The following is a 20,577-nucleotide window of genomic DNA, read 5'->3' on the forward strand; positions in this document are numbered from 1 at the left end:
CCTTTGTTAATCAAGGTGTTGTACTTACGTCTCAGACTTGGGCACTCTCACGCTACCCTCTAATATACCTTCAATTCCCAATACCAATGTCCAAACTAGGACCATCCAATCTTATCCATACTAGGATCCCAATTACTAGAATAAAAAAGCATAAATAAATCAATGCAACATACCTTTGAGACTTCCTTGGTTGCTATAAATTGTTGTAGCTATGGAAGACTTGTTAGGGTAGTCAACAGTCCTTGTTTAGCCCTTGCAAACTGTCCAACTAGCCCTCTAAAAATTGTGGCTGACATCCTTTAACAAATGTGGGTAGTTTTCTCCTTCAAACAAGGGTCACAACCCTCTTTAGGTTGCCCTAAAAGGGCTCGATCTCGCTGCAATATGAATAAAAGTCCTACGACCCTAATCAAATATGAAAACAATCACACAAATCCTTCCAAAACAACCCAAAATTCCTCATTGAATCTCCAACCTTCCTCTCCTTATACTCATTTCTCCCAAATAGTCATAGAAAAGACAAAAAAGAACTCCTTTTCCTCCTTCATTTAGATCCTAGGCTCTATGGCCATCTTCAGAATATGTATTTCCATGTTTGATGCTACTTTGGATGTGATTTGATGACCTATATTTATATGATGTCAAGTGGCTCCTACAAATTTCACTTTTGGGCTTGACATTCTGTCATAAGGCCTCTAAACACCAATTTGACTTAATAGTGTGCCACCATGCCCACACATAAGCTTCAAAAATTAATATCCCAAGTTCTACAACTTGGATTTGAGTGATTTTCATTACCTCTCTCTCCTATCGAGGTCTTATATCACTTTAAATCATCACATGTCAAAACATCGTCATGGTTTCACACCCATAAGCTTGGGTGCAAAGCCCACATCTTGGGTTCCAAGCCCACAAAATTCTTTTGCATCTCTCCAACATCCAAACCCTAAACCCTAGGGCTTGGAGTACCTCCCAAGCTACCAAATCCCATAGAAAATTGGACCAGCCAAGAGTTTTTTTACTTTTCCTAATTTTATTTACATTTATTCCACTATTCAGGGACTAATGTAACTCAAATGGGCACTTGGATCTATATACACAAAAATAGGTTGGTTAAATAGAGTACCTTCTATCTCAATCATTATGGATTTGTTCTTAGCTCGACACTCTTCTAATTCCATATTAATTATGTGAACACTTCTAGCCACATCGTTCATGATGGAAACCTCTTACATATTTTTCAAATTTTGAACATATTTCACATTGTAAGGGCAATTGCGTAGGAGGTGAGGCTCCCCACAACCCCAACACTTTAGTGATTCTCATTCCTTCCTATTAAAACTTTTACTATTTAGATTTCTATGTCTAGTTCCAATCTGAGTTTGAGCCTTTTGTGACTAATTACCATTTCTGTTGAAATTCCGACTCTGGTGACCCTTACCAAATTTTTTAAAAGAGGCATATCTAACCCCTTTTCCTCCTTGTGAAAATCTCTCTCTTTTTACTGGGCCAATATTTTAGATTTTCATTCCTTTGTTTATCTTGTTGATAATAGATTCTTACCCTTTGTATGGCTTCATCCATTATTTTTGGATTATCATATTCAATTTTCTCTTTAAAGGAGAGAGGAAGGCAAATGATAAATCATTGCACCTTAGATTTTTCTTCATGAATATAAGCACATACTTCAAAAGGTGAGTAAATTTTGTCACCAATTTTTCCATGTTCATTTGACCAAGTCTTAATCCGTGGAATACTTCTTCCTTATTGTCATAATATCTTTTAGTTAAATGTTTTTCCTTGAAGAATATTTGAAATTATTGCCAATTAAAACCCTTATCTTCCAAATTATGTACAATCTTGACTTCTTCCTACCAAAAAGATGATTTTCCCTGTAGCTAATATGTAGCTAATTTAGCCCTCAAATTACTGGGATAAACATAAACTTGTAAATATCAGTTAATGTTGAGTAACCATGCCTCTGTTGCTTCCTTTGACTCTTTGTCATAAGTTGGGGACCTAATTTTCTTGAATTCCCCTTGCAACTATACTTCTGGTTTCTTCCCATGATTAAAAAGAACTTTAGCTCAATTACATTCCTTCACATCTTCAAATTTATCATCTTTACTCTCATCTACATTATTAGGGTTCTTTCCTTTCAAGCTTTCTCCCTTGTCTTCCTCTTCCATTATTGGTTCCACAGTTTTTGGCTTAGATCTATCTATTAAATTTTTAATAAGCTTTTCTTGTCTAGCATTTGGCCTTTAGCAACTTTTCATTATTTGCATGAAGACTATCTAACTCCATCCTCAAATATCTAACATGTTCAGTAATTCTATTGTAGGAAATGGTGTTTTTTCTCCCAAATGTACCCAAATCTACTCTTTTCCTATATGTGTTCTTGCAATTGGCTCCACCATCACTCATTCTCCTTCTTCTCTTTACTTTTCCTCTTCGTGTAAAACAAAGAATATATTTTTTTAAACAAAAATTGTGATTGGGTTCATACACCATAGTTTTGTAAACTATTTCTCCAATACTATATGTCATGTACCTAAATCTATCAAAATAAATTTTAATAGATTCCTCAAATTAAAAAATAAAAACAATATAGTATATTTTATTCACAAAATTCATAATTACCTCTTTGTTTCTTGAGAAAACAATAACATTACAAATTCCCCCACAATTCACAAAGGTACTTAAATGATAAACACCCATTCCCAACTCTATGTATGCATATGTTCAACATTGACTAAGGATTTATAGAAGTCTTTGTTAAGTTACCTAGAATAAGTATCTTTTTTCCTAAGTTACATGTTATTTTCTTCTAAGCTCTTGAGGCTTCCCCGCCTAAGCTAAAGTCATATTCACAACTTAAAAATAAGGGTTTCAAATAAGCATTATCATCACTTCTTAGTTCACCAAATATGTGTGTGTGTGTGTTTGTGTGTGTATTTTCTTTATAATAATGACCTCTTCCCATAGATTGACACCATGATGTGATAAAATTTCCATGACACTTTCACAAATACATCCTTGGTGACAGTTGATATGGTTTTGGCTATGAATGTGTGGTGTGCTTCTAGCATTCCACATGTTCTAGGCCATGTGGCCTATCAAGGTTTGCATTCCACATGTTTTGGGCCATGTGCCATGTCAGTGTTTGAATGTGTTAGAGAAAATATGATGGTTTTGAGGGTGAGATATCCTCAATGGGTGGTTAAGGTAACTAGCCTCTCCTTACCCTCCCCTCTCAACTCCATTTACATTTTCATTGCGTGAGTTTGGTATTCCGGGATCTACATCATTCAAGGATTTTTGAGCGTTTTCTCTTCCCTCGACTCTTTGGTCGCAGAAGGAGTTTACATACCTTTCCTTTTCCTATCGCTACCAAGTAGTTTTGAAAGGGGTTTTTTCCATGGTGACAACACTGTAGCTTGTCCCGCATGTATGGTCAATTGATAACCCTTTTCTACGAGTTATGATTTCTTACTTCATGGTTTTATTTTCATTTATATATTTGTTACTTACTATTAACATTCTCACTCAGAAGGGATAATTATATTTCCCCTGCTATGTTGCAGGTTCAAGGTTGGTTGGACGCTAGGTTTATAGTACTTTGAGAGATATATTGTACATGGCCTCTCTCACTTGGGGTTTTTCTAAACCTTATGATATGAAACCTCTTCATCTAGTTCTAGTTGCCTTACAGTAGAGGGTTAACCCATCATTCCTTCTTAGGATTTGAAATATTTGGTTTTTAGTGGTATCATATGTAGCTACATGTGTTTGCCTCTAGTTGAAATCTTGATTTCTTACAAATTTTTTCTTTATGTTTTTCCAAGTTTATTTATCTATACATAATCCTCTTCTACTAATAAGGTATTCCTCTATTTACAAAATTGGAAATTCATCTTTTGTTGTTTTTTTATCTAGGTAAATAAACAATGCATCAAACCCTATTTGTTTCCCTTAAAATTTCAGTGTTTCTTCTTTCTCTGGATCAAATCAATTTTTAATAATTTCTCTTATTCATTTCCTAGTTAGTATTGGTTATCTCATTCTTGGAGGCTATTGAAGAACTAATGCTAAATATTCTTATATTCTAGGTTAGGAGGTATCCATTTTATCATTCCGTTATTGTTTCTTTCAGTGTAGGGCTTCTATAACAACTCGTAGGGCTTAGCAAAAAAAGACTAGGCCTTAATTATTTAGGTATGTAGAGATTACTTTGGGAATATTAAAACCCTTGGCCTATAGAACTTGAACTATGGATTACCTCTATCAGAGCATAGAGTCTCTTTGAGACTGTCAGTGTCATGTGGATTATAAAGTGTAATATTTTATATTCATTTTTTCATGTTATTTTTTTCTTTCAGCGTAACCAAGTAGAGTTTGCATAAATTCCTCATTTGAGGTAGGCAATTACTCGATTGAGGTTATGGTAAATACAAGAGGTTTTTCTTCGGAGGTGATCCTTTTTGCGGGTTAGGTGGTTGGAGATCAAGGGGTAAATTCCTTAGGTGTTTCTCCCTTGGTAAAAGGAGGTGTTTAAGCTAAAGTGACATATGTAGGTATTAATATTTTGGAAGCTTCATTCCTTATTGGGTTTAGATTTTTAACACCAAAAGTTACATTGGGTTGTTTTCGAGAAGAAGGGTTTGTCAACCCTTGGGATTTTTTTTTGGAGGGGGGAGGGAAGGGGTGAAGGGTCTTTACCTTTCTTGGTAGTGGTAGGGGGCACATAGTAGTGGTATTGGGAAAAAATTCATCTGTTGAGCGGGTGGTGGAAGAGTTCTAGCCAGCCACAAGAAAACTTTTGAACTCGTTCATGGTGGCTAGGGATGGAGATGTACAGGGATTAGGGTTTCTAGATAGGGGAGAATAGGTTAAGTAAGGGGGAGGGGAGGAAGCCTTTCATTCTCTAGTGAAAGGCTCATTAGGCTCAAAATAGAAACCAAGAAAGAATATGGTTTCAAAATTTGAAAAAAAACCATGCTCCATACAACATGATTTTTGGTGATGGTGTTGAAATGGAATAGGCAAAATCCTTAGTGACTTAGTCCTTGGTTTGAAGGGCAAGGGGTAAAAAATTTAGCCTAGGAACTCTCTAAGAGTTGCTTATGGTAGAAATATCTAAAAGGTTCAACACCTCCCAGAAATGTTTAGGTTGGATAAGGGTTGGATACTAATATCCTTCATTACAGATTACTAGGCTACCCTCATTGCAAATTGTGTTTGTTCCATTGATTCTATGTCGGTCAGTTTTAAATTTCTGAGCCTATTATTTGATTTTAGCCATGAGAGGCTTGATGTTGTCCCAACCTAGGTTTGGTTTCCTGACCTCCTATCCCACATATGGAATGATAAGAGCTTCAAATGCCTTGGCAATATCATTAGGACTTTTCTTCAAGCGGATTACTCTTTTAGGGAAATAAGGCATATGTCAATGGCAAGAATTATATTGTCTCATTGTATCAAACAATAAAAATTGGAAGGGGGTTTGAGTGGTGTTGAAAAGTGTGCAACAAGAAATTCTAAAAATAGCATGTCTAAAAATAGTAGTTTGGCCAATGAGGTCATTGGCCACATTGGGTGAGAGGTGAAACTACTAAAAATAAAAAGTTCTAAAAATAACATTTCTGGGTCCCTTCCTATTTATAGTAGTCCCTAGTCTATCTATAGGAAGTAAAATTAATTTTGGTCTTAACAATAGTTGGAAATATTAATTAATTAATTCATTTGAGTTAATTAGTTAAGGAAATTCGAATTTGAAGTCTTTGTGAGCATGCACTTGAGTTGTCCCACTGATTGAGGAATTTATCCTTAATTTCCTCCACTGATTGAGGGAATAAGTATGAGTTCTATAGTGAGAGAATCAGTTGACTTAATTCTAACTAGCAAGTCCAGTTAGATTATTTTAACAAGTTGTTAAAATAATTAAATATAGTTTGTTAATGCTTGCATGCATGTGACAACTATTATTTTAGATAACTGAGGATTCACTCATGGATAATTGTTGCATGTCAGCTATGTTAGAGACCCAGTTGAGATCAGATGTGGGACAGTGTACTATCAGATGCTTGACTATTTCTAGTAAGTAGTTTTTGCATGGTTGAGGAACTAGTGTCCTCAAGGATTGCGTAGTTGGACCATTGGTTAACTTGGTATGTTTGGAATTAATTGCATATGATTTTGCTATTATTTCCTAAGCAAACTGCGCAAGAAAATAGGTATTGGACAATAGGTAAAGCCTTTATATACAGGTCTTGGTTGGTTCATGAGATATACCTTCATATCTTCTGATTGAAGATCATCAGGATCTTTTGATTACAGAGAGAGCAGGATAGCTATTGAGCTGATTCTTTTTGTATGTTGTTGAGGATCTCCACTTGATTGATAATACATGGTTGGGGTTTTATGCTGGTGCTTTCCCTTGGATATATCTTGTGTTATGTGTGATTATTTATCTTGATCAGTTATGCATGTTTCTACTTGATGTTTCTCATGAATTCAATTATGCTTCTACTTAATGTTTTGTAGAAGTAGAACAAGTATTATGCTTTAGCACATTGCATATATCGGTTTGTTCTACAGGTGAAATTTCTACATGGTATCGGAGCACAGGTGATCAAGCAAGAACAATATACTAGCAGGAGAAATTCGAAGTTTATTATTCGGGATATAGATCTTAAGTTCTTATCACATCTATTTCATCAATGGCGTTCTATGGTTTGAGGCTTGAGTATGCCCTTGATGGCAGCTCAAACTATATAGCTTGGAAGGATCGCATGGAGGTAGTTTTGGAAGATAATGGCCTTAAGTATTTCATTGATATAGAAATCCCTAAGCCTACTGACAAGACTAAGCAGGTGGAATGGAGGAAGTGTGTGGCTAGAGCTAGGAGAATTCTCTTGGAGGGAGTGCGAGATCATATTGTCTCGAGCCTCCATGGGAAGGAGACTCCGCATGCAATGTGGAAAACATTGAAAGATTTATATTAGAATAGTAGTGATCAGAGGAAGCTGGCATTGAAGGAAAAACTTCAAAAGACCAATTATGAAAGGGATGAGACGATCTCTATGTATCTGACCAAGCTCATCACATGTAGGGATGAGCTTGCAAGTGTAGGGGTCATGACATCGAATGAGGATATGGTGAGTCTAGCACTCCTTGGCCTTCCTAAGAGTTAGCATAGCTACGAGGACTCAGTGAATGGAAGGGAGAAATTGCCAGATTGGGAAGAACTATGGTCGGATTTGATGCAGGAGGAGATCAAACGGAGCACCAGAGACAGTTCTTCAACCATGCATGATGAGGAGAATTGTGCCTTAGCAAGTAAGGCAAAGACATGGAAGGAGAATTTTTCTCTTTCTGAATCCAGTTCTTCCAATGTTGGGAAGAAGGTTGACAAATCGAAAGTTTGATGCTTTCGTTGTCATGAGAAAGGCCATTATGCTGCAAATTGTCCACGAAAGAAATCCAAGAAGGGATCAGGGGAAGGATTTGAAGGTGAGGCACTTGCTTCACAGTTTGAGTTGGATTTCACACTCTTCGCATGCATGGTTTCATCATGGTGGGAAGTGGTTGGTTTCTTGACAGTGGAGCTTCTTTCCACATGACCGTCGACAAGATTTTGTTCAGTACTTTGGAGGAGAAATATCTCCAGATACTCATAGCCATGGGTAATGATGAGAAGTATAGTGTCTCAGGTGTAGGTACGGTTATTTTTCAGAAGGTGCATGGAGCTCGCATTACCTTGACCGATGTCAAGTATGTACCAAGACTGAAGAGAAACTTGGTTTCGATCGCGATGCTGGAAGACAGATGCTATGATGTAGTCTTCAGTAAGGGAAAGGTTTTCCTTAGACACATCATCACTAGACAGGTGAAGCAAATTGGTTCACGGGTCAAGAACCTATATGCTCTTGAGGTTCAAGATGCATGCAAAGCCTTGAGCAGTAAGGCAACTGATGGAGACTTGGTGGTTGAGAGGGAGGGTATATTACCTCTCAACATGCAGAGCCAGAAGAAGTCTCAAATGATTGTGGAGGAGCCACGATTGGTGCAGCAACTTCAGGAGGTTGTGGAGCAACCATAACAGGGGAAGCTGAGTGGAGATCGAGTAGAGACATCTACTCATGCAAAGACCTCCAATAGGGGGAAACTTCGAGCCAGGTGGGTTGAGGGATCACATGCAGCCATACCTCTAGGTAGGAGCTGGGGCAATATAGAGTGATCGTCCCAAGGAGGAGGGGCAGGATCCTTGAGGTACCCAACCTCTTGGATGAGACCTTGCTACAGGAGCCTCGATGTGGAGTAGGAGGAATTGATTGATTAGGTAGAGACAGATGCGGATGGAGGACAGAGAGAGCGACAGTGCAGGGAATCCCAGGATAGCGCATAGCTAACAGGCTGTAGCAATGCAAGAGGCACAAGTGTTTTGCACAGTTCTAGGTGGCACAGAGAGGTGTGCAATGGTGTGAGATGCATGGAGATTTTTCAGTAGCGCAGATGTCAGAGAGGGAGCACTTTTCTGTAGCAGGTAGAGCTTCAGCATCAGAGTATGTTCCTAGCCCAACAGAGTCATCAATTGGGAGTGTTTTTGCTCCAAGTGTTGCTGGAGCAAGTGGACTGAGTAGATGTGTTGCATGCAGAACATTCCAAAGTTATAGGATCGGATTTGAGAGGAAGCCTTTCTTGTTGAGAGGGAAAGTTGAAAAGTGTGCAGCAAGAAATTCTAAAAATATCGTGTCTAAAAATAGAAATTTGGCCAGTGAGGTCATTGGCCACATTGGATGAGAGGTGAAATTGCTAAAAATAGAAAGTTCTAAAAATAGCATTTCTAGGCCCCTTCCTATTTATAGCAGTCCCTAGTCTATCTACAAGAAGTAAAATTAATTTTGGTCTTAATAGCAGTTGGAAATATTAATTAATTAATTCAGTTGAGTTAATTAGTTAAGGAAATTCGAATTTGAAGTCTTTGTGAGCATGCACATGAGTTGTCCCACTGATTGAAGAATTTATCCTTAATTTCCTCCACTGATTGAGGGAATAAGTATGAGTTCTATAATGAGAGAATCAGTTGACTTAGTTCTAACTAGTCAAGTCCAGTTAGATTATTTTAACAAGTTGTTAAAATAATTAAATATAGTTTGTTAATGCTTGCATGCATGTGACAAATGTTATTTTAGATAACTAAGGATTCACTCATGGATAACTGTTGCATGTTAGTTCTGTCAGAGACCCAGTTGAGATCAGATGTGGGACATTGTACTATCAGATGCTTGACTATTTCTAGTAAGTAGTTTTTGCATAGTTGAGGAACTAGTGTCCTCAAGGATTGCGTAGTTGGACCATTGGTTAACTTGGTATGTTTGGAATTAATTGCATATGATTTTGCTATTATTTCCTAAGCAAACTACGCAAGGAAATAGGGATTGGACCATAGGTAAAGCCTTTATATACAGGGCTTGGTTGGTTCATGAGATATATCTTCATATCTTCTGATTGAAGATCATCAGGATCTTTTGATTACAGAGAGAGCGGGATAGCTATTGAGCTTATTCTTTTTGTATGTTGTTGAGGATCTCCACTCGATTGATAATACATGGTTGGGGTTTTATGTTGGTGCTTTCCCCTGGATATATCTTGTGTTATGTGTGATTATTTCTCTTGATCAATTATGCATGTTTCTACTTGATGTTTCTCATGAATTCAATTATGCTTCCGCTTAATGTTTTGTAGAAGTAGAACAAGTATTATGCTTTAGCACATTGCATATATCGGATTGTTCTACAGGTGAAATTTCTACAAGTGGCATCAAGTGCTTGACTATGAAGGTATATTGTTCCATTATAAAAAGAGTCACAAATATGGCCATATTTCAAGTCATTGTGATCTTCCCTTCAAGAAAAGTTTTGTGAGGGGGGAGGTACGAAAAAAAAAAAAATGAAAGTTGATCCCCTATTGGATATGGGATTGTGCTTGAAGGATGGAGTTGGAGGCCTCATGGAGCATGTAAATACGGTAGTTGATTCAACTAGGTCATGCCAAGTGGATGTAAGGAGTCACTCTTGTGAGGAGGTTGTCAATGTTCGATGCTTTCCCTAGGAATTTGAAGATAGGATTGCTATGGCCTCTCCTTCTCTAGGTTCTCTTATTCCCCTTCCTTTTGTTACTATACTTACAAATTACTTCTCAATTTTGGGAAATGATTGGGTTTTTTATTCTGGGGTTTTGTGGTATGAAGTTATGCAATCTATATCCTAAGGTCATTTTTCTTAGGTCAATTGTTTGGCCCCCTCCTCGTCGATGTCTCTTCCATCTCCGAAAGCCTCTATTTTTTTTGGTTTTGTTTTAGACCTTGAGGGTGGAGAGGTACTATATAATCTAAGATATAGGAATATATTTCCTTTTTTCGATGACTAGATGGGTGGTCTTAGTCAAATTTTCCTCTCCTCCATGGGATCCAAATCTCATGATAGGAAAGCAACCATAGATAAAGCTATATAAACTACCAAAAGAGGAGATGGTTCTTGGTAGAGAGTTATCAATCACTAAGGCACTTAGAGTTGTGAATGACCAATGAGTGGTATCATAATGAAAATTTTGTCCTTCAACTACAGAGTTTTGGAAAGTTCCCCTAGAAAACTTACATTAAGGAGGTTAAGTTAGAGAATCCAAAAAAAAAATTCCTCCAAGAAATTTTCAGAACTAGTGAAGTTGTATCAACTCTATTGGAATCATTGTTTAGAATAGGGTGATTCATTTCCTCTGACACTCATGGTTTTTCTTGGGGAGTCATTGTTGGGAGGCTAGCTTGTAAAAGTCTTATGCAAAATGTATGAAGTATATGCTTTTATTTGGGGATTGATGTTTTTTCCTCGAAGTTAGGGGTTCACTTTACTTGTATAAACCTTTATGGTCCTTATGAAGGCATATTAGATTTATGGAACAGTTATTTTGGTTTAAAGGTGTTGGAAGTTGAAAATTTGATTCCCGAGGGATATAAATTTCTCTATTGGTGTTGTTAATTCTTGGGGGCCAGAGCCAAAATTGGCAATCTTTTATATTTTTTGTAAGAAAAATAGAGGTCAGAATTTTTTTTAGGTATAGAGCCTGCAAAGCTTAAGTCCATATGGAGAAATAACCATATAGGGGAGGAGAAAAAAGGAAAGAGGATTGAAATATTTCTATTTGTTGGTGCTCTGGTTGAGAATTTCAACATCCTTCATCAGTGTGTTGGTTTTGGGAGGTAATACAACAACTCTCCTATTTTGTTGTAGATTAAGGATCATGTTCCCAATCCTGGAAGCCCATTTAAATTAAACTCTTCATGGATAAATAGGAAGACGTTTCCAACTTGACCATAGATGGTTGGATCCCCTATGATCCACAAAGTGGTCATTCAATTTCTCAACAGTTTGAAGAAAAAATAAAGTGGGCTAAGAGTAACGCCATGGATAGGGAGAAGATCAAACACATGAAAGAAGAGGAGGAACTTGTGGACATTGAGAGGAATATTCTTGATGTTTATGGTTCCTGTGATCGAGAATTCCTAAATTCATAATTTAGGGAGGCTATAGTTTTCATAAAGTCATGAAGAAAGGCCATCCTTGAGGTGTAGGAGGCATCTTAGAGATTTAAAAGCCCTTTAGCTTGAAGGAAGGGACAAGAATACCAAATTATTTAAATCTTATGCAAAGAGAAGGAAGATGGCTAATAAAATATAGAATTTAAAGGATGGGGATGGTAGGGATGTCTCAAATTTTGAGGGAATTTCCTCCTTAGAAAGAGATCATTTCTGTAATCTATTTAAGAAGCCTGCAAGGGCTAATATAGTTGAAGTCATGAGGGTTGAACATCTATTTCCCAAATTTATAAAGGATGAAGATAATAGAGAGTTAGTGGAAGAGGTCTCTGAAGAGGATTTGAAGATTGTTTTGGCCAGCTTTCAAAAAGATAAAAATTCCAAAGCCCGATGGGTGGGGTTGAGTTTTTTAGTTGTTTTTTTATATTATTGGTAAAGATCTCCTAGAAATGGTAAATGAATCTAGAAGGGGTTGTAGACTATTTGAATATTTGAACACTACATTCATAACCCTTATGCCCAATTTTGATAAGAAATCCTCCTTTGAAGGCTTTCGTCCTATCTCTTTGTGTAAATGTGTCTACAAGGTCATCTCCAAGATCCTTGCAGGAATACTTAAGCTTATTCCGTTAAGAGCTATATCAAAATAAAAATTTGGGTTTCTAAAACGAATACATATCCATGAAGTCATTGGGGTGGCACATGAAGGCCTTCACAATATCAAAACCCTTATATTAAAAGGTGATGTCATAAAAATTGATCTCTCCAAAGCATATGATCATGTTAGCTAAATGTATATTATATTGCATTTGACTCACCTAGGTATTTATACTGAAGTTAGAACCTGGGTTATTGGATGCTTAATATCAATCTCTTTTGTTGTATTAATAAATGGATCTGCATCGCCTATTTTCCATACACAGAGGGGCCTTAGTTAAGGCTACCCCCTATCCCCATTATTGTTTCTTTTACTTATTGAATGTTTCAGTCATTTGATTGAGGATGATATATGTCGAGGGGTTTTCTAGGGTGTAGTTATATCAAATTCTCTTGCTATTACACATTTATTATTTGTAGATGACATTCTAATTTTTTATAATGGATCTATTCGATATGTGTCCAATTTAGCTGAGATTATTTCCCTATTTGATAAAGATGTTGGGATGGTTGTAAATTTACAAAATTCTTCTATATTTGCTTAAAATCTAGAAGACTTTGAACTTTAGAATCTTAGGGTGGTTTTTCTGTATCAAGTGTTGGAGATGGAAGGGGGGTTAAAATATAGGCTTTCATTAAAAACAAAATTACTACAAGAAGTAATATTGGATGTGGTTAATTGCGAAATTTGAGAAAAAAATTAAAAGGAGGTGTTTCAGTTGGTTGTCATGAGAAAGGAGGTTGGTTCTAGTGAAATCACTACTTGAAGCTTTTCATGTGTTCTAGATGTCTACAACTTGGATTCCACAGGGAATTTTGGAAAAAATTGGATGGATATGCTTCAAATATCTCATGATCATTTTTTCCTCCCCTGGGCAAAGTGGAACCATATTGCTTTAGATAAATTACTGGGTGAATGGGGTCTAAAAAACATTTTTATTTTCTCCAAGGATCTTGTAGCAAAGTGTGGGTGGAGTATTGTTTCTACCCATAGTCTAAGGATCTTGATTACGCATTAGAAAACTAGATCTGGATAAGTGAAAAATTGTGTTCCAATATCTCTATTCTTTGGCATGTAGTGCTAAATTCTTTTGATCTTATGGGGCTATCCTGAAAGGTTAAAAATGAGTTAAAATGGAAGTTGGGCCAAGATCCTTGGCCTGCTTGTATTCCAAGCCATCATCTACTTCAAGACCTTATTGACTTTCTTAGAGACAGGGGTGTCTCTTAGATTCCCACATTAACAATCCATCCCATGCTACTATTTGGTGCCAGGGGTGGCTTTCCATAGAATATTTTCAGATTCCCAAGAATACCATGAAACATGGTGGGGTTTCTTAGAGGCTATGGTTACTAGTCGCATCATATTTACTTAAGGTGAGGATGATTTGGTCTAGGCTCACTCTCCAACAGGAATATATACTCCAAAATTGGGGTATCTTCAAATAAATGTGGTGGCTAAGGATTAAGAGGGAGAGTGGTGATGGAAAGGTGTATGTACGTGTTATAATGGCTACAACCGCCCTCCAAAATTTTTCATATGCTTCGTTTTGGAGCCTCCCTCCTAAAATCCCAACAACTTATCTTGCACTAACCCAGATATGTGTGCTTTCATTGAGTTTTTTATTTTTCTTTATAGCTTGTGTTTGCTTACTTTCTTTTTTGTCCAACCACAAGTTGACCTCTTGACTTGGTTGCAACCTGGTTCTAGGCTTATCTTAGTGAGCTTCACAATCCTAGAGGGAAACCATCCTTGCTCACGGGAAATTCACAATTCAAATCAACAGTGAGCTTCGGGTCCAGAATTGCACAGACCCAACTAGCAGCTTGCATTAAGCTAGGAAACTGCACAGAGAATGAGAGGAATCCAAAGCCACTCAACCCAGGAATGGCGTAAAACCATTCCCTCAACAATTGTCCGATGCATGTGTCAGTGAGTTGCATAGTTCTCTCCAGAACTGCGCGGTCTCTCTGAGCATGCATGGCATCATTTCCAAAAAAATAAATTAATAAAAAAAGAGAAAAATCATCCCTAAAAAATAGGGATCTATTTTTAGCAACCGAAGTTACACTTGAGTTATTTTTGGAAACTTCCACCATGTGTTGTTTTCCTAGATTTTTGGCCTTCACGTTATAAACCCTAAATCGACCAAATATATTTAATGGACACTGACATATCTCATTTGCACATTCTATATTGGAGCTTTGGAATTCCCGAGGAGATATAGGAACCTTCAACACAGTCATCACAACTTTTCTGAGTAAGGCTTGCTTTTCTAATCTTTTGCCGCTTTTTGTCTCTTTTGTTTCCTTGGCTTGTGAGAGTGTTGTTTTGCCTATTTTATTGAACGGAGTTTTAATTATTTCTAGCTTATATAAGTGTTGTGTTAAGTTTTTCATTGCATTTCCCATGTTTCCCATGCATAACCCAGTTTTTGCACTAATGGTCGTCATTCTGGTGACTCTCTCCATAAGCTTCATTGTTCTTTCATTTGATCAATTCCTGCACGTTATCTAATTTCATGCATCATCATTCACTCAGATTTGCACCAAACATCACTTAGACTTTCAGATCTTCTCATTTTAATATTGCCCTTAACCATATCTGGGCTTCCTTGGCCCAAATCTAGCTCTTCTTGGCATGCACTACGCATTTCTGGATCTAAAGGCTCTTCCTTGGCTCCAAGAATTGCGTAATCCCTACCAACACCTGGCTCCAACTACGCACTGCATAGTTCCAAGAGCCAATCTCAAAGAGTTGGCCACTGGGATTGCATAATGCGCAGTCGCATCCAACTCAAGTCAGACCAAACTGCATATTGCACAGTTATAGTCAACATCACCTCCCCACAGGCAGATCCAACTGACAGTCACTCACCTCTAAGAGCCAGAATTGTGAAATCCTTCCTAGTAGTTTCCTAGTTTGTTTCTTGGTCTGTTCTTAATTTCTTTTGGTTTCAAGCTAACATTTGCATGCCATGTGTTTCCTCTCTGTCTCCAGGTACAACAATTGTAAAGCATATTTTTGGTAGTACAGGTAACACGTCTTCTAATAAAGTTGCATCAAAGGATATTATCGAGAGTAGGACTGGGGATGTAGTTGAGCAGGTGTCAGTGAACTTGCCAATCTATGCAGACACACAATTGTTGATAAAGAAGGAAATGAAGATAACATGGTAGGAAATCAAGGATATCTTTGGAGGGAGGTTGAAGGAAGATCTAGAAGATTGGCATGACTATGTCAACATCCACCGGTCAGGATTATATAAGGTTGCATGAAGGTACCCTGCCTTCCCATGTGAGGACATCATTCATTTGATTGTCTCACATATCGATCCTGAGACGATGACATTGAGCAATTCCAGTGGAACACAAACTGCTACCTTCAATATGGAAAACTATCATCATATGTATCACTTACCATAGCGGGTGAACCGCATGGATGCACTTTTCTATGCCACCAACAACAATGTGAACACTAGAGACACCATAAAGTATTGGGTGAAAGAGACATCAAAGTTCAGATTGACACCCAATCATGTTTACAATAATAAGTCACTTAGAAAGGCCTACCAACTCCTGATCATCTTTCATGTCGATTGTAAAATCAAGAGAGCACAGAGACCTTTTTGCATAATTGGGTGGTTGTGTTAGACCAATTGGTGAATGATGGAAGGCCATTCAACTGGTTAGATATGTTGTCTCTTCAGCTGAAAGTTCATGTGACTAATGCCCAGAATCCTCCCAAGGATGAGCAAGTGAGATTCTATATGTCTGTGTACCTACTTGATGTAATCTGTGTCCAACATTAGTTTCCTAGCATGGGTTGGACATTGATACCATCAGAGAATGTTGTGAATTTTTATTGCAAGTTTCTTTCCAAGTGAAGCTATCGAGGAGTCATGGTGAGGCTATATGACCATTTCATCATGCCAGTTTACAAGATGATCTTTGAACAGGATCCACCTTTCATGTCCCAAGAAGCGATGGAGGCATTACTTAACATTGAATATTGGTATACCTCACCTGGTGGCACCTTCATTAGGATGTTTGGCAGAGAAAAGCCTCCACATGTGCTACCAAGGTTTTCCATGGATAAGTTGGTCATACAAGAAGTTTCATATCACATCTCCAGAGGGTTATCAATAGGCTTTCATAAGAGGAAGAAGGCACCATGTCCTAGTCTTCCTTTTCAAATTGGATTTGACGAGATTAGGGGTTTGAAGGATGCGGATGTCAAGGCCAAGGACTTAGAAAAGTTTTAGTTCAGCACCAAGGACTACAATTAGTATGATCCCCACTATATATGTAAGAACCATTGTGCGAAGGTGTATTATCCATGGATCCATAGAACATTTCATTAGGCAAAGGAAGATCCTTGAAGGTACTGTTACAACTCCTCCAAGCTCAATGAATCGGTCAACATGGTTGTAGAATGGAAATTTTCTCTATAGGAAACGCACCGCCGGAAGCAACAACAATAGTAGCAATAAGCAGAAAACTACCGTTGGGAAAAGGCAAGAGGAAGATTATTGAGAACCCAGAGGCTGAGAAAAGCTACAAGTTCAAAGAAGACACTATCATTGAGAAAGCAGCTTTGGTAGTGGAGGTGAAGAGGCAACAATGCATAAAAATATTAGAGCGAAGGAAGAGAGAGAAGCAAAGGTTGGAGGAAGTGGAAAGGAAGTTGCGGGAAACATAGAATAAGCTAAAAGAAGAGAAATATCTAATAAGGAGAGAGAGAGAGAAGAGAAGCAGAAACAACAAGAAGAAGAAAAGGCACGATCATAGAGAAAATTGCACCAATATAAGTTGAAGAGTTAGAACAACTAACATATGAAGAAGAGGGTGAATAGTTGTAGGATCAGAAACATGCTTCACAGATTGAAAAATGGCTGAAGAGATGGACACAGAGTTGGCACAGGAGCCACAAGACCAAGATACCGACCTCATGCTGAGAGCATTTGAGGTCACCCCGTAGTATCCACCATCCCCAGTATTAGAACCAATCCTGAAAGAGCAAGAAGAGGTTGTTCTCTTTGATGATGATCTGGTGATGGATGTGTATAATATATCCTTTGATGATTTGTAACAAAATATTGTACAAGCACTGAGAAATAATTTCGTGGATGATCACCCATCACTTGCATTTATGAAGGAAAGGGTGATATTGTCAAATGTTAGAAAGCATCCAACTTCCATGGCCGATGGCACTAACGCTTATGTAGAATACACTAGCTCAATTGTCAAGTTCTTGTTTGAAAAAAATGATCAGATGGCAAAGGACTTGTAAGTAGCCAGGAAAAGGGTAGAACGATTAGCAGGATCTGATCTGGTAGAGATAAGGAAAACGATACTGGCTAAAGTATTGACTCTTGAGACCACCATGTGGAAACTTTATGAAAAATTTGTCACCGTGCACAAGGAAGTTGTCCATCTATATGGTTTTCAGCAGCGGTGCATAAATATTTTCCAAACTCTCAAGGACATACATGCTTCTATTGCACACATACAGGAATGGACAATGAGATACAGGGGTGCCCCGCTTTACTCGCATAAGATAATGAAGCCACAAGAAAAGCTAGACAAAGCATGGATCCGGATGTTGATCCGGAACTGTGAGAATATCCCTCCACTCATCAGTATCATTGAGGCTTCCTACGAATAGTTGTTCAACATTCTAGATGTCATGGTGAGGACACACATGATCCCTTCAATAAGTTCCCTCACCCAAGCCATTGAGAAGAGCCAAGTCCGACTAGAGGTCGATAGGTACCTTGAGAAGCTAATGCAAGAGGCCACTAGCAATGACTTCTAGTTGAGCATTGAAAACACGCAGAAGTACATTGGTGGTTCCACCGTACTCAGGACAATGTTGCGAATGCTTCAAGATGAGTTAGACAAGGTTTCTAGGACCATATACCTAGAAGTCGTGGAGGCAAGAGTTCTTTTCCAAAAGGACATCACCAAATAGTATGGGGACACCATAACACAATACCAAGCTTGGTATCAGTTCGTCACCGAAGATCATCAAGAGGATGTTGTTGAGTTGGTCTTTCCCCAAGCTTCTGAGTCATAGTGTTTATCTTGTTAGGATAACTCAACCTATTTTTTCCCACATGGGTATATGTGGAAATTGTATATTATTTGTAAATATATTGTAAGTGAAATTCCAAGTTTCATTAGTGGAATGTGAACAGTCACTATGTAATGTAAAGAGTTATTTGTAAAGGAGTTGAAGATTCATGAGGGTAGTCAAAGAGTCAAAGGGGAATGTCAAGGGTCACCCCACCCTTTGTTATAAATAGAACCTCATAACTCATAGAATGGGCTTTTGGGAGCCAAGATTTTGGCTAGGCTTAGGCTTAGAGAAGGCTTGGGAGTATTTTGACGAGCCTTGGATTCTCCATAGTGTAGAGCGAGTACACTTATTTGGAGGAGTAGGTAGCATTGACTGTAATGTTCCACGGTTGGACCAGTGGTTTTCAATGGTGTATGCATGGATGGAACTTTCACTTAATAATAATATAACTAAGCCAACACGTTTTCATGCATATGTTGTTATTGTAGTTCGACTATTATGGTTACTTTAGCAATGTATGTTGTTTAACTTACACATTTTCTTATGAACTATTTTGTATGCAATTGTATGAATCTTGTTGAAGGCATGTTGTTGGATTAACCCATCACTTTGATTTGTGGACTATTATGCTTCCAGCTTGTCATGTCATTCCGGTCGTGTGTTCCTTCCATGCTGCGCACTATTACAGGCTTGTAAGGGACACACTTCATTTTCCCCTTCGTGCATTAGAACCCCCATGCATCTCCCTTAACTTGTTGCAAGGTCACTAACTGGCTTCCTACCAAAGTCATCATACTTACATTTACGCACTACCGTGGTCAAGGCACTACATTTCCACCCACTGTTGGGACTCCTACTCCAAACAGTCTGAGGACTAGTTGGGACTTCTTACTAGGGAGATCCCCTTGAATGTTGGTGGGTCTAGCACTGTCAACAGGAAGATAAAGAATCTAACAAAGTATTGTCCTTTTATGTGGTGTATTTTGGCTAAAAGAGTCCCTACCTAGGAAAATTTGTAGAAACAACATAAAATAGGTCCTAGATGTTTCCCTTTATGTAAATAAAATAGTGAGTCCATTAAGCATATTTTTGCTAAATTCCCTTTCTTTTTCTAGGTCTGGTATAGGTGTTTCTCAACCATTATACAATATTGTGTATGGCAAGGGCCATTGTTAAGGAGTGGTGGTGCTTATGGTTACAAAAAAAGAATACATAACTCTATAGGGCTCTGCCTCTACTCATTTTTTGGGGTGTTTGGATGGTGCAAAGTAAAGAAATTTTCCAAAATAAATATTCCATTATTGACAGAGTGATAAAAAAGTATTTCCTATTCAATCACATTTCCCTCAGCCCATGGCTCCCCTTCGGTTAAGAAATGTAACTCTAGGAGAGCCCGATAAATCTCACTCATGTGGCTACTTTGATGGTGTTGAACATGGAGATGATCATAGTATGTGGAGGTGGTTTCATATTACATACATCTAGAAAAGATTCAAAATATGTATGGGGTTAGGGAGTGGAATAAACAATATGATCGAATGATTATCTTGTCACTCTTTGTTAGCTTTTTCTTGAGAAAAGGGATGTGATCAATTTCAAGTGTTTGGTGACTCTTTATTGGTCATTAACTAGGTTAATGAGATACAACAATGTCACAATATTCATCTTGTTCATATTTTGGAGGATTTACAAAGAATTGAGCTTACTTATTCATATTTTTCATGCACTCATATTTATAGGGAAAAAAATAGGGATGTAGATAGGCTTTCTGAGGAACACCTTCAACTAGCTTAGGGCTTATGGCACATTGGAGAAATCTTAAAAGGTGATCATTTCAAATTTTATCATAAACCTTATATGTGTGATCAAAATTCTCAACATTACATGATTGGATTTCTAGAAAAAAAAATATCACTAGCCAAGATCCATCTTAACCCTGGATCTATCAAGTTTCAAGAGGGATCAAATCTCTTGGGTGCAATCCTTTTTTTAAGTGAAAAACATGAGGAAAGGTTTTCACCTTGAAATATTTGATCCCTCTTGGTGCTTGATAGATCTAAGTTTAATATGGATCTAGGTTGGTTTTTATACACACACATTACATATATAAGTTGGATCCATTTCTCCCTCTATCCCTCTCCTTCTCTCTCCATCTTCACTGTTGGTCTACTCTCTCCCTCACTCTCTCTCCATATCTCCCTCTATCCCTCCCCTTCTATCTCTTTCTTCATTGTTGCTCTAC

Source organism: Pinus tabuliformis, chromosome 6 (assembly GCF_031772625.1).
Source record: "Pinus tabuliformis cultivar Carrire ecotype Pingquan chromosome 6, CPIR1, whole genome shotgun sequence".
Taxonomy (NCBI): domain Eukaryota; kingdom Viridiplantae; phylum Streptophyta; class Pinopsida; order Pinales; family Pinaceae; genus Pinus; species Pinus tabuliformis.